This window comes from Acinonyx jubatus, chromosome D4 (assembly GCF_027475565.1).
Source record: "Acinonyx jubatus isolate Ajub_Pintada_27869175 chromosome D4, VMU_Ajub_asm_v1.0, whole genome shotgun sequence".
Lineage (NCBI taxonomy): Eukaryota > Metazoa > Chordata > Mammalia > Carnivora > Felidae > Acinonyx > Acinonyx jubatus.
In genome coordinates, this window is record NC_069391.1 from 88,626,315 (window position 1) to 88,639,902 (window position 13,588).

Consider the following 13,588-nt stretch of genomic DNA (forward strand, 5'->3'; position numbering starts at 1 on the left):
ACCTACGGTGCCTGGACAGGACAACGCCAATAGGCAGAAAATCACTTTCTGGGCAGAGTCTGAACGGCTCAGGGGTCTGATGTACCGCGTGCGGGGCCGGGCTGGGTCCACAGATCGGATGGCTAGCGTCTGTGTGGGGAGCATTTAGACCCCGGCATGCTCTTCCTCACCCTCCACACCCTCCTACCCCTACCTCCCAGGATGAGACAGCAGGGTTGCTCTGGACAAGGAAGCAGGAAGGACACGGGGCATGGGGAATCGAGGCAGGAAAGCGTGGAGATTGGGGAAGCGTCTGAGAAACAGCGGGGCCTGAGACCTGTTTCTCTGCCAGGGCGTGTTCAGCAGAGTTCGTCAGGCAGGTCAGCAAGGTCCAGCTCAAGGCTGTGAGAGACACGTTCTAGGTTCATAGAAATCAATAAATGGATAATAAAAAAATGATCCTAGGGCTCCTGGGTGTCTCAGTCGGTTAAGCTCCGACTTCAGCTCAGGCCATGATCTCACAGTTCACAAGTTCGAGCCCTTCCCGGGGCTCTGTGCTGACAGCTCGGAGCGTGGAGCCTGCTTCGGATTCTGTGTCTGTCTGTCTCTCTCTCTCTCTCTGCCCCTCCCCTGCTCATGTGCTGTCTCCCTCTGTCTCTCAAAAATTAACACACGTCAACAAAAAATTTTAAATCAGGAAGGACACAGAAAGCTTGAACGACACTAGCAACCAACTGACCTAATGGACGTCTGTGAAACACCCCTCCCCTCAAAGCAGCAGGATACACATTCCTCTCAAGACCACGGGAACATCCTGTGGGAGGGTCCCCCTGCCAGGTCAAAAAGCAAGTTGTGTTGGTTTCCTGTGGCTGTTGTAAGAGGTTGCCATGAATGCCAAAGCCTAAAACACCAGAGGTTTATTCTGTTCTGGGGGCCCGAGGTCTGAAGTCAGTATGTCTGGAGGCCATGCTTCCTCCAGAGGCTCTAGGGAAGAATCTGTCCGCACGACTTCTGTTTTCCTGTGGCCACTGGACGCCTCAGCTGGGGCCTGCCTTGCTTGGGTGTCTGTGTCCATTCACATCACCTCTTCTTCTGGGTCCTCATTTCACAAGGACTCGTGTGACTGTGTTGTCCCGGATACCCTCAGATGTTTAATTTAATCACATGCACCGAGACTCTGTTTCCATTTATAGATTCCACAGATTAGGACCTGGGTATCTTTAGGGGGACCAGCAGCTTACCACACAACTACCACTAAATTTTAAAGACTCAGAATCACATAAAGGATGTTTTATGACCAAAATAGAATTAAATTGGCAATCAGCCAGAAAAATGAATGCGGAAAAGGGTTTAATATTTGGAAGTTATACTATATCTTTTAAATGATTCACGGATCAAAGGAGAAGTCACAAACCAAATTAAAAATATCTCGAACTGAATGAAAATGAAAGCACAACATATGGAAATTGGCAATCATGCAGATTAACTCAGGTATCAATGAAAACAATAAAAGATCAATACAGAAAATCAATAAAACAAATGTTTTCTTGAAAAGATCAACAAAATAATAAGCCCTTAGGTAGACTGAATAAGAAAACAAGAGAGAAGATACCAATTCCCAAATCAAGATTTGTAAAAGTAATGTCACCCCCCGACTCTAAAGACATTTAACAGATTCTGGATTTATACTATAAGCAATTGTGTGTAAACAAACCCCCAAACCAGAATGAAATGGACACGTTACTAAAAAGACATAGTCAACACTGATTGAAGAAGAAAGAGATGATCTAAACGGACCCATATCAAGTAAGGAAATTTGATTGGCCAAGTGGTGTATAACCTTGTAAGGATACAGGTTGGGTTAGCATCTGAAAATCAATTAATGCAAACTACCATACTAACAGATAAAGGGTGAATACATACGATCATTCCAGTGGACACAAAGCATTTAACGAAATCAAATACTCTTCTGTGGTAAAAATTCTCAACTAACTCGGACACACCAGAAATTGCCAGCACCTCACAGAGGGTGTCTATAAAAATCTTACAGCTGACACGAGACTGTAAGATTAAATTGTGAATGAGCTCAACATGTAACCATGGCAATAAAGTGGGGGAAATATTAACAGTATACATATTGGGTAGAAAGGTGTCAAATTATCGTTATTGACAGAAAACATTAAAGTTTATGTAGAAGCCCTAGGAAATGTCACTAGATCTAGAAGTAATAAGTAAGTTTACCAAGGTTTCAGGATATAAAATCAATATACAAAATCAGTTGCCCTTCTGTACAATAAAATATTGAAGAATACACTTAACAAAAGAAGCACAAGACAAGCGCACTGAAAACGACAGAACTTTGCTGAGAGAAAATAAAGTCTTATGTCAAGTTCATCGGTTGAAAGACTCGCAGTAAGAGTTCTGTTCTTCTTGAATTGATCTATTGATTCAATGCAATCTCTACCAAAGTACCAGCAGGCTTATTTTTTTCCATAGAAATTGGCATTCTCGTTCTAAAGTGTACACGAATATGCAAAGAATCTTGAATAAATACAATAATATTAAAAAAGAACAAAGTTCTTTGTGGGCGCCTGAGTGGCTCAGTCAGTTGAGCACTCAACTCTTGATCCCAGGATCACAGGATCGAGCCCGGAATCAGGCTCTGTGCTGCGCAGAGATTCTCTTTCTCTCTCCCTCTGCCCCTCTCCCTCCCTCTGCCTCTCTCTCAAATGAATTAACCAATTAATAAAAAAGAACACAAAGTGGGAGGACTTACATTACCTGATTTCAAAACTTACTTAAAGCTACAGTAATCAAGATAGTGTGGTATTGGAGCCAGAGCAGACATATCATAGATCAGTGGAACGAGATAGAGTGTCCAGAAACAGATCCACACAATATGTGGTCTATTGACTTTCAACACAAGTACCATGGGAATTCGGTGAGGGAAAGGATGGTCTTTTCTACAAATTGTGCTAAAATAACTAAATGTCCATATGCAAAAGATTTAAGTTGGACCTTTACTTCATACCACACACAATTGGCTGAATATAAAGAGCTAGAACTATAACATCGACAGAGAAAAGCACAAAAAAAATCTTTGTGATCTCAGACTAGGCAAAAAGCTGGTAGCAGGATTCAAAACAGGGAAAAAAATGTAATTGGAATTCCAATTGAAGTTTCCTCTTCAAGACACTCTATGAAGAAAATGAAAAGACAAGCCAGGGACAGGAAGAAAATAGGTGTGACTCATGCATTGATAAAGGACTTGTATTCAGAATTTATAAAGAAGTCTTAGAGCGAGACATAAGAGAAAAAACAACCCAATGAAAGCATGGGCACAGGAGTTGAGTAGATGCTTCGCCAAAGATAATATGTGCCAGTAAGCACGTGGAAAATGTGTCACATCACTAATCGCTACAGACGTGCATGTTAACCCTACAGCAAGATTTCCCCAGCTACCTACCAGGATGGTCAGGATTGAAGAATTTCCACTACATCAACGTGGAGAGACTGGAACCCTCAGAGGGCGATGGTGGGAATGTGACGTGGTGCAGCCACTTTGCAAACCATGTCGTTAGTTCTGTAAAGGTTGGACACACTCTCCAGTGCACTCGGCCATCGCTCTCCTGGATCTGGACACAAGAGAAATGAAAGCATATGTCCACACAAAGATTTGGACCAGCATTTCAGAGCAGCACTATTCAAATAGCCCCAACCTGGAAAAATCTAAATGCCCATTAACTGGTCAGGGGATAATGTGGTATTCAATGGGATACCATCCAAAAAAAAAAAAAATGAACCAACCACTGAAACGTACAACAATATGGGTGAATCTCAAAGACATTATGCTAAAATGAAAAAAGCCAGATACAAAAGATGACATATTATGTGATCCCATTTATGTGAAATTTCTAAATTTCACAATTTCAGCAAAATACTGAGGCATAAAGGAGGTCGGCGGTTGCCCAAGGCTGGGGTTTGGAGGGACAGCAGTCTGCAAAAAGCAATGAAGAAAATTCTTAGAGTAATGGAAGTTTTCAAAAAATGGATTGTGGTGATGGTTGCACAATTGAACAAATATACTAAAACACATCCAATGTACAGAAGTGTTTTATTGAATGGAAATTATACCTCAACAAGATTGCTCTAAAATATAAATTGAGGGGCGCCTGGGTGGCTCAGTCCATTGAGTGTCTGACCTCGGCTCAGCTCATGATCTCACGGTCCATGAGTTCGAGCCCCGCGTCGGGCTCTGTGCTGACAGCTCAGAGCCTGGAGCCTGCTTCGGATTCTGTGTCTCCCTCTCTCTCTGACCCTCCCCCGTTCATGCTCTGTCTCTCTCTGTCTCGAAAATAAATAAACATTAACAAAAAATTTAAAACAAAAATTGAAAAATCCTACTGCTAATTAGGGTATGAGGTCCTCATGCATGCCACATGCTTTGACTGGCACTCACCACATTGTACTGTGAGTGTGTGTGTATGTGTGTGTCTGTCTGCAGCAGGAGGACCGTCAACCCCTTGTCTTCCTCGGGCAGTTCCATGCTACCTCAGGCCCTACGGGTGCCTGTCGATTCTAGATTTCCTCCTTCATTGAGACTGCCCATCCTTCTTCGCTACCTTGGTAGCTCAAATGCCTTTAATTAGAGATCATTAATTATATCAGGTTTACTGAGGTAAAGCTTACATATAGTAATATTAATCAATGTAAAGTGTACTATTTAATGATTTGGGACAATTGTACACAACATGTAACACATGACCGCAATTACGATGTAGCACACCAGCACGCCCCTTTATAGCCAATCTCCTCTCCCATCCTCTGGCCCCTGGCACAAACTCTGATCTGCTTTGTATTGCTATAATGTTTCTCTAGAATTCTGTATAAACCGACCCATGCAGTAGGTGTTGTCTTGTGTCTGACTTCTTTCACACCAATTAATTATTCTGAGATTCACGCATGCTGTCGTGTGTAACCACGCCCCTTCTTTTCCATTGCATGAGTATGCCACAGTGTGTTTGCCATTCCTTGGTTGATGGACACTTGGGTTGCGTCTAGTTTTGCGTTATGATGAATAAAGCTGACATGGACTTTTGTATTTAAGTCTTTGTGTGAACTTATGTTTTCGTTTATCTGAGGGAAATACCTAGGAATACAATTACTAGGTCGTATATGTATGGCTAACTTTACAAGGAACTGCCAAACTCTTTTCCAAAGTTGTTATATCATCCTCCACTGCCACCAGCAACGTCTGAGGGTGGATTGCACTTGACCCCTACCATGTCCGACACTTTGTATTGCCAGTCTTTCTAGCCATTTCAGTGGTTGTGTATCTCATATTTTTAATTCACTGTTCCTAATAACTAATGATATTGAGTAACTTTCATTTTTTTAATTTGCTATTTGCCTATCTCTTTTTGATGGCATGTCTCTTGGGAAAATACCTAAGAGTGCAACTTACAGGTCATAGAAGTGTATGCTTAACTATAACCTATGCCTCTTGTTTGTTTGTCTTTTTATTTTTGAATTGAAACCGTCTTTATATATTTTGGATACAAATCCTCCGTCAGAGCTCTGTGTTGTAAATATTTACTCCCAGGCTGTGGCATGCTTTCATTATCTTAACTCTGTCTTTTGAAAAGCAATGGTTTTTAATTTTGGAGTCCAGTTGTCCAACTTTTTTAGTTTTATGGATCATTCTTTTGCTACCCTATCGTCGATCCCAAGGTCGTGAAGATTTTCTTCTCATTTTGTAGTTTTAACTATTAAATTTAGGTCTATGATCCATTTTGAGTTAATTTTTATATATGATGAAAGTGTTCAGGTTCATTTGTGTGTGGAAGGGTATCCACTTGTTATAACGGCATTTTCTGAAAATGTTATTATTTTCCAATTAAATTGCATTTTGTAGTGTTGAAGAAACGCAGACCCCATGGGTCTATTTCTGGACTCTCTCTTCTATTCCACACATTTCTGTGTCTGTCCTTTATGCCAGTTCCCCACTGTCTTGATTACTGTGGTAAGTCTTGAAATCAGGTAATGGAAGTCATCCAAATTCTTCTTTTTCAAAATTGTTTTGGCTATTCTAGACCTTTCCATTTCTACACAAACTTCAGGATCGGGATAACCATTACCACAAAAGAGTTTTCTGAGATTTTGGTAAGGATTCCATCGAATCTGTACAATGTGGGATAAGTGACACCATAATAATGTTGAATCTTCCAACCAATTGACATGATATCTCTCTGCTCTATTTAGATTTCTTTTTTTATTTTAGAGAGAGATGGACTTGGGAAGACAGAGAGAGAGAGAGAATCTTAAGCAGGCTACACGCTCAGCACAGAGCCTGACACGGGGCTTGATCCCACGACCCTGGGATCATGGCCTGAGCCAAAATCAAGAGTTGAATGCTCAACCAACTGAGCCGCCCAGGTGCCCCTATTTAGATGTTTTAAAAATCTTTCTCAGCAACGTTTTGTAGCTTTCAGGGTACACATCTCGCACACTTTTGTCAGATTCATTTTTATTTCATATCTTGATGTCACCGTAAATATAATTATTATTCTAGCACAATTTCCCATCATTCATTGGTAATAACATGAAAAACAGTTGGCTTTTTAAATTAAGTTCTTTGTTGAGAGATCATTGTAGATATATGTGCAGCTGTAAGAAATAAAACAGGGATTCTTTCTACCCTTCACCCAGTTTTCTTCAATGGTGACATCTGGCAAAACTGTAGTTACGATACTACAACCAGGATATTGACAGAGACACACCTCACCAATTTGACTGAGATCTCCTCAGTTTTACTTGTACTCGCTTGTTTGTGTGTGGGTGCACGTGCATGTGTGTGCATGCGTGAGTGTGCACATGTGCGTGCACGTGCATGTCCTTGCCGTTTTATCACATGTGTAGGTTTGTGTAACCCTCACCGCACTCAAAGGACAAAGCAATTTTATCAGCACAAGGATTCCTTTGTGTTGCCCTTTTCTTAAAAAGGTTTTATTTTTAAGCGATCTCTACCCCCAGCGTGGGACTTGAACTCACCATCCCAAGACCATCAGTTACGTGCTCCACCCACTGAGCCAACCAGGCGCCCCTTTTGTGTTACTCTTTTATAACCACAACTACCTCCCCTCCCCAACCCTCACACTCAACAACCAGTATCAACTCTCCATCTCCATAATCTTATTTCAAGAATATTATTTAAATGAAGTTATTTGGTATATAACTTGGGGGGGGTTGGCTTTTTCATTGTTTTTTAAATTTTATTTATCTATTTTTTTTTTTTTTGAGAGAGAGTGTGTAAGCGTGAGCAGAGGAGGGGCAGAGGTAAATTTTGTCAAATGATTTTTCCACGTCAATTGATATGGTCATATGATTTTTCTTCTCTAGCAGGTCACCATGGTGGATTACAGTGACTGCTTTTTAAATATGAACCAGGCTTGCATATCTAGAATAAATCCCACTTGGTCATGGTGTGTAATTCTTAAATGGTGATCAATTCTGTCTGCTAATACTTGTCAAGAATCTTTGCATCTCTGTCCATGAGGAATACTGGTTTGCGACTTTTCTTTTTCTGAACTGTCTTTGTCTACACTTGGTATCAGCCTCATAGAATGAGGTGGAAAATGCTTCCTCTTGTGTTTCCTGGAAATGAACGTGTAGAATTGGTTTATACAATGTTTACTAGAATTCTCCAGTTAAACCAGCTGGGCCTGAAGGTTCCTTCTTTCAAGACATTTTAAATTATAAACTCAATTCCCTTCACAGTTACAAAACCAAATTACCTGTTCCATATTGGATGAATTGTGGTAGTTTGCACTATTCAGGGAATTGGTCCATTTCATGTAAGTTGTCAATTTTTTTTTTTTAATTTTTGTTAACGTTTATTTTTGAGGCAGAGAGAGACAGAGCATGAACGGGGGAGGGTCAGAGAGAGAGGGAGACACAGAATCTGAAACAGGCTGCAGGCTCTGAGCTGTCAGCCCAGAGCCCGACGCGGGGCTCAAACTCACGGACCGCGAGATCATGACCTGAGCCGAAGTCAGATGCCCAACTGACTGAGCCACCCAGGCACCCCTGTAAGTTGTCAGTTTTAACATACGAGCTGTTAACAGCATTCCCTTGCCCTTCTGAAGTCAGCAGGATTTTAATGGACTAAATGTCTGTGTCCAACATATGAATGCCCAAAATTCATATGTTGAAATCTTTGCTCACCATGGGATGGCATAAGGAGGGGAGATTTTGGGGAGGTGATTATGTCATGAGGGTGGAGCCCTCGTGAACGGGAGTGGTGTCCTTAAAGAGACCCCAGATGGCCACCTTGCCCCTTCTGCCCCGTGAGGACACAGTAAGCATTCAGCTCTGACGCTGAATCTGCTGGCACATCGTGTTGGTAGTGTTATTCTTCATATATCCTTGCTGATTTTTTCCTGGGTAGTTCTATCGGTGTCTGAGAAGGGGACGTTGAAATCTCCTAGCATAACTTAGGATTTTCAAATCTGTTGTTTTTGCACTATATATTTGGAGGCTATGTTGTTTGGCGAGTGTACATTTAGGATCGCTATGTCTTCCCAGTGGATTGGTCCTTTAATTATCATGCAATATTCCTCTTTTATATACCCCTCTTCATCTCTAGTGATTTTCTGTGCCCTGAAATCTACTTAATTTGGTATTTATATAATCACCCATGGCTTTTAAAAAATGATTCCATGGTATATCATGTTCCATCCTTTTACTTGCAGTTTACCAGTGTTGAATTTGAGATGAGTGTCTCGGGTTTAGAGAGGGCTTGGGGTTTTTTATTCACTCAGTTAGTTCCTGCCCTTTTCTGAGGTATGTTTAGCCCATTTACCTTAAAGGAAAATGGTTATATACTAGGGATTAGCTCTGCCATTGTATAGTTTGTTTCCTGTTTATTTCTTCTCTTTTTCCTTTTCATGCCTTCTTCTAGATTACTTAAAATTTTTTAGGATTTCACATTGATTTATCTATAGTGTATTTGAGTGTATTTGGAGTATAGTTTTCTTATTCCCTTGTATAGTTTCCTCCGGGCATTAAAATATACATATGCGACTCATTGCGATCTGCTGGTTTCATCATGTTACCACTTTGGGTGAAGTATGGATATTTTACCTTCATTTAAGCCTTTTTGACTTCCCTGCACTTAAGTTTGATTGTTTAGAATATCGGATGATTTTTGTTTTGATCATTGAATGTAATTTCTAAAACTCATGAGGAGGAGAGCCTATTTTATGTAGCCATTTTTTCTCCTATTTCTGTTTTCTTTCTTCCTTCCTGATCTTCCAATATTCCTTCTTTTATCCTTTCCTTTCTGTTTCAAGAATGCTCCTGAGCCATTTTTAAGGGTGGGCTCCTGATTGATCCCCCTTGCTGGTGCTTCTGGACTCACCTGGCATTACGGTTGGGAATCCCACTCTATCCGGAAGAAGAATGGGTCTGCCTCGTGTTATGGCTTGAGGGTTGGGGAACACCAGGCCCGGGGCACTTGGTTTTGTTGGGTGAAGAAGGGGGTCAGGAAACAGCCCGCTGTTGTATTGTTCCTCCAGTCCCAGGGTTCCAAGCCAGCATGACTTCTTTTTACCATATTTCAAAGTTCTCTTAGTTTCCCTTTCTGTTATTTACAAGGTCCTGATTGTTCTCAGTGGGCAGAAGCAGAGAGAAAGGAGCTTATCCCTTCTGGTCTGGACTGGAGACCAAGCTGGATAATTAATTTGTGTATACATTGTCCTCGCGTCCTATAATCTTAACTAAACTCACTTATTCTGAGGCTTTTTTTTTCTACATTTCTTAAGACGTTCTACAAACACAGTCATGTTCTTTCTAACTAAAGACAGCTATACTGCTCCTTTTCTCAATCGTATGTGTTCAATTTCTTTTTCTTCCCATAGTTCACTGGCCAGAAGAGCCAGTGAGGGTTTTAAGTGGTGACAACAGACGTCCTTATCTTTGTCACGATGCATTATCCTGTTTCTTAGATTTCTAGATTAATTTTGTTAGGTTTCTTAAGAGCATTTTTCATCTGCGATCATGAAGGAATTTGGTCTTTGGTTTTCTTTCCTCATAACGTCTTTGTCTGGTTTTGTTATAGGGTAATGCTGACCTCCTAAAATGCGTTGGAAAATTTCCCCTAATCTTCCATTTTCTGGAAGCGTTTATGGAGAATTAACATTGTTATTTTCTCAAATGTTTGGTGGAATTCACTAATGAAGCCATCCGGGGCTGGCACTTGCTTTGCCCGAAATTTTAACTACGAATTCAATTTTCGGTTCTTTCCCAGATGTAGCACTATTCCAGTTATCTGTTTCTTCTAAAGTGAGCTTCAGTAGTCTTTCGGGGACTTTTTCCATTTAATTTAAATGGTCACATTTATTAGTAGAAGTTTTCCATAATACTTCTTTATTGTATATTTTCTGACTGTAGAATCTGTAACGATGTCCTCTCTTTGGTTCCTGATGTTGGTAATTTATGACTTCAGTATCTTTTTTTCTTGGTCTGCCTGGCTAGAAGTTTGTTCATGTTTTCTATTGCCAAGTGCTTTTTCTACATTGATTGGCATGATCATATCATTTTTCTTTTTTATCTGTTGATATGGTGAATTACATGATTTTCAAATGTCAAATCCACCTAGCGTTTCTGTCTTAATGGCTCACTGATGACAGCTCCCCCACTTTGTAAACACCACCAAGAGATTTGGACCATTTCACATCAATAGCAGCTTTCATGTGGGGTCTCCAAACCCCTTCCACAGTTGTGCAAACAGACGGAATCTCTCTAATAAGTTGAAAATTAACAGTGGCCATAATTTTCAAGATTAAACCAAAATTACGGCACTGTTCAGCAGAGATGACGGGTCAAAATAAAGGGAAGGATTTTCCTCGAGATTGTGACTTTCCTCCCGTGTCCTGCTATGCACAACGGCCACTCACACGAGGGTGGAAGGAAGCAGGGCCACCGACTTGGGGACTGATTCAAGCAGCTCTTATAAGCATAGGGCTTAATGAAAGACAATGGCTTTAGATCTCTGAGAAGAGTCAAGAATAACATATTTGAGTTCTCTAACTGGCGACAAGGAAGAACTCCATCAAACATCAATTATCTACATTTCAAAAATCTGTTTACATCTTGGGAAGAGCTCACACAGGCGCATTGAATGGCCTGAGTGCGTTGAATGGTAAATAGGGGAGAGGATGTTGCAATTTCACAATCTGGAGAAAAACAATCATCTTGGCTCCTGGGCCTTGTATGAAGTATTTCTTTATAGATGAATAGATTCATTGAAATAGAAGAATCTTCTGTGAATCACTTAATCCTGATTCTAGAAAGAGGCATTGTTTGCATGAACAACTTTAAGCATTCATGCTAAGTGTCTACTCCGGCACTGAACACACAGGCTGTCACCTTCAAAAATTGAATTGATTTGAACCCTTCCTGAATTGAATTGATCCTGCTTTTCATTCTTCCGGGGGAGGAGAAACCAATAAGGAAGAGTTACACACTTTTCTTTAGCATTGCTAGCTAGGAAATCACCTGAACTCCCCCCTGTGCTAACCCGCATCCCTCCGAATGTGCTGGTCGCGCTATGCTAGTAAATGCTTAACAACCAAGTGCATCGAAAACAATTTGTGTCGTTGTCTACTGATTTCCGTGGTGCAAATACCCACCCTGTGGATGACGAGAGCTGCAACCCTGATTTCAAGGAGTATGGACGCGGAGAGCCACATGGAGTAGTACACCACGAGGGGCTCCTGGATGGCTCCGGGATGGGTTGAGCGACTGACTTTTGATTTCGGCTCAGGTCATGATCTCACGGTTCGTGAGGTTGAGCCCCATGTCGGGCTCTGCACTGACAGTGTGGAGCTTGCTTGGGATTCTCTCTCTCCCTCTCTCTCTGTACCTCCCCTGCTTGCATGCTCTCTCTCCCTCTCAGAAATAAACAAATAAACGTGAAAAAACACGGATTCCTTTCCATCTACTTTTTCTGCCCCCCTCCCCCACCACCCCGATGATCACAGCAACCCTGTCTTGCCCTCTGCATTTTAACATGTATGTATTTCTGCACACCTGTTTGGGGAAGCTTACCTGCCTAACGGTGATTTAATGAGACCACTAGGAAAGTGTGCATTTCCGTTAAGTATAATTTGGAAAGGACCTTGATCCAGAGGCGTTTCGGTGACAAGACGTAGTGAGACCAGGATGAGAAGGGCTTTTGTGCAGTTTGCAAAATCTCCTGGGGCACGCGCTCTTTAAGCCCCAGGGATCACTTTTGTGACTTGGCCAAACTCCCATTTGCTTTTTGATTCCTTTTCACAGATGGGAACTCTCCCTTTGCCCCCGGAGACCCCTCCATCATCACCCTCTGCCGTCTCTCTCTGCGCCAAGACTGACAGGCACGTACCACGTCGAATGGCTTTCTGATGGGCTCTGCCTCGTCTGCAGGGGCAAGCAGGAGGGGAGGGGACATGGATGCCCCCCCCCCGCGCATCCCCCGGCTCCCCAGGACCCCCAGCAGCCACAAGGAGACTTCGTAATGATTTTATGTTCCTATGTTTGCAGATCCCATGTGGTGATTTGCAGCAAACCCTTCATAACGGTGTATTTTCATGAAGAATCACAGGAGGCTTAAGAGGCTGAACTTTAGTTTTAAAAGCCCTTTTGGCGGGGAGAAGGAAGCAGAAATACAGAAAACTAATGGTGACTTCTCTGATGATGAGGGGAAAGCAGGTAGAATCCATTGGATAAGAACCAGAGGACCATCCAACTGGGTACATGCAGTGGCTTTTCTAAAGGGCGCCCTTTAAAAAGTGGGCAGGGTGGGGCGCCTGGGTGGCTCGGTCGGTTGAGCCTCCAACTTCGGGCTCAGGTCATGATCTCATGGTTCATGAGTTTGAGCCCCGTGTCAGGCTCTGTGCTGACAGTGCAGAGCCTACTTCAGATCCTCTGTCCCTCTCTCTCCAACTTGTGCTCTCTCAAAAATAAATAAAACATTACACAAAAAGTAGGCAGGGAGTAGGCAGCATAATCAGTACCTGGGGGGCAGAACCTAAAATCGGTGTTGTCTCTCTGCACGAAGGGGGAGCGACCTCTGTGTTGGGCGGGGTCTAGATTCTCCAATCTCCTCCAAGGCCATTCGGCCGCAAAATCTGAGAAGCAGAAGCATCATCTAAGGCATCTTCACAGAGCAACTCACCCCCCAGATGAGGAAACTATGCATTGCTAACACATTCTGAAGATCTGGGGACACATTCGTTGTGTCACCATTAAATGTTGTCTACATGTAAAACTGTAATGTCTTTTGTGCATTATTTAACCATTGTTTGAAGACGTCTGTGCCCTGCGAAATGTTTGTCATTCCAATATTTAATTAAATTTCAGTTCACGGTTCAAAGCATTCCTTGATTTGACTCGTCTTTTTGCAGAAAAGATCAACCCCACTTTTGCTTTCTAACTCAGTTACAACTATGCAAATGTTTTGATTAAATGATAAACGAAACAGTTTTGCCAGAAGCAGCTATTTCCACAGGAGGCGACGCCACTGAATTAGCCAAGCACAATGGAATGATGCCAATTTCTGGCAGATGTA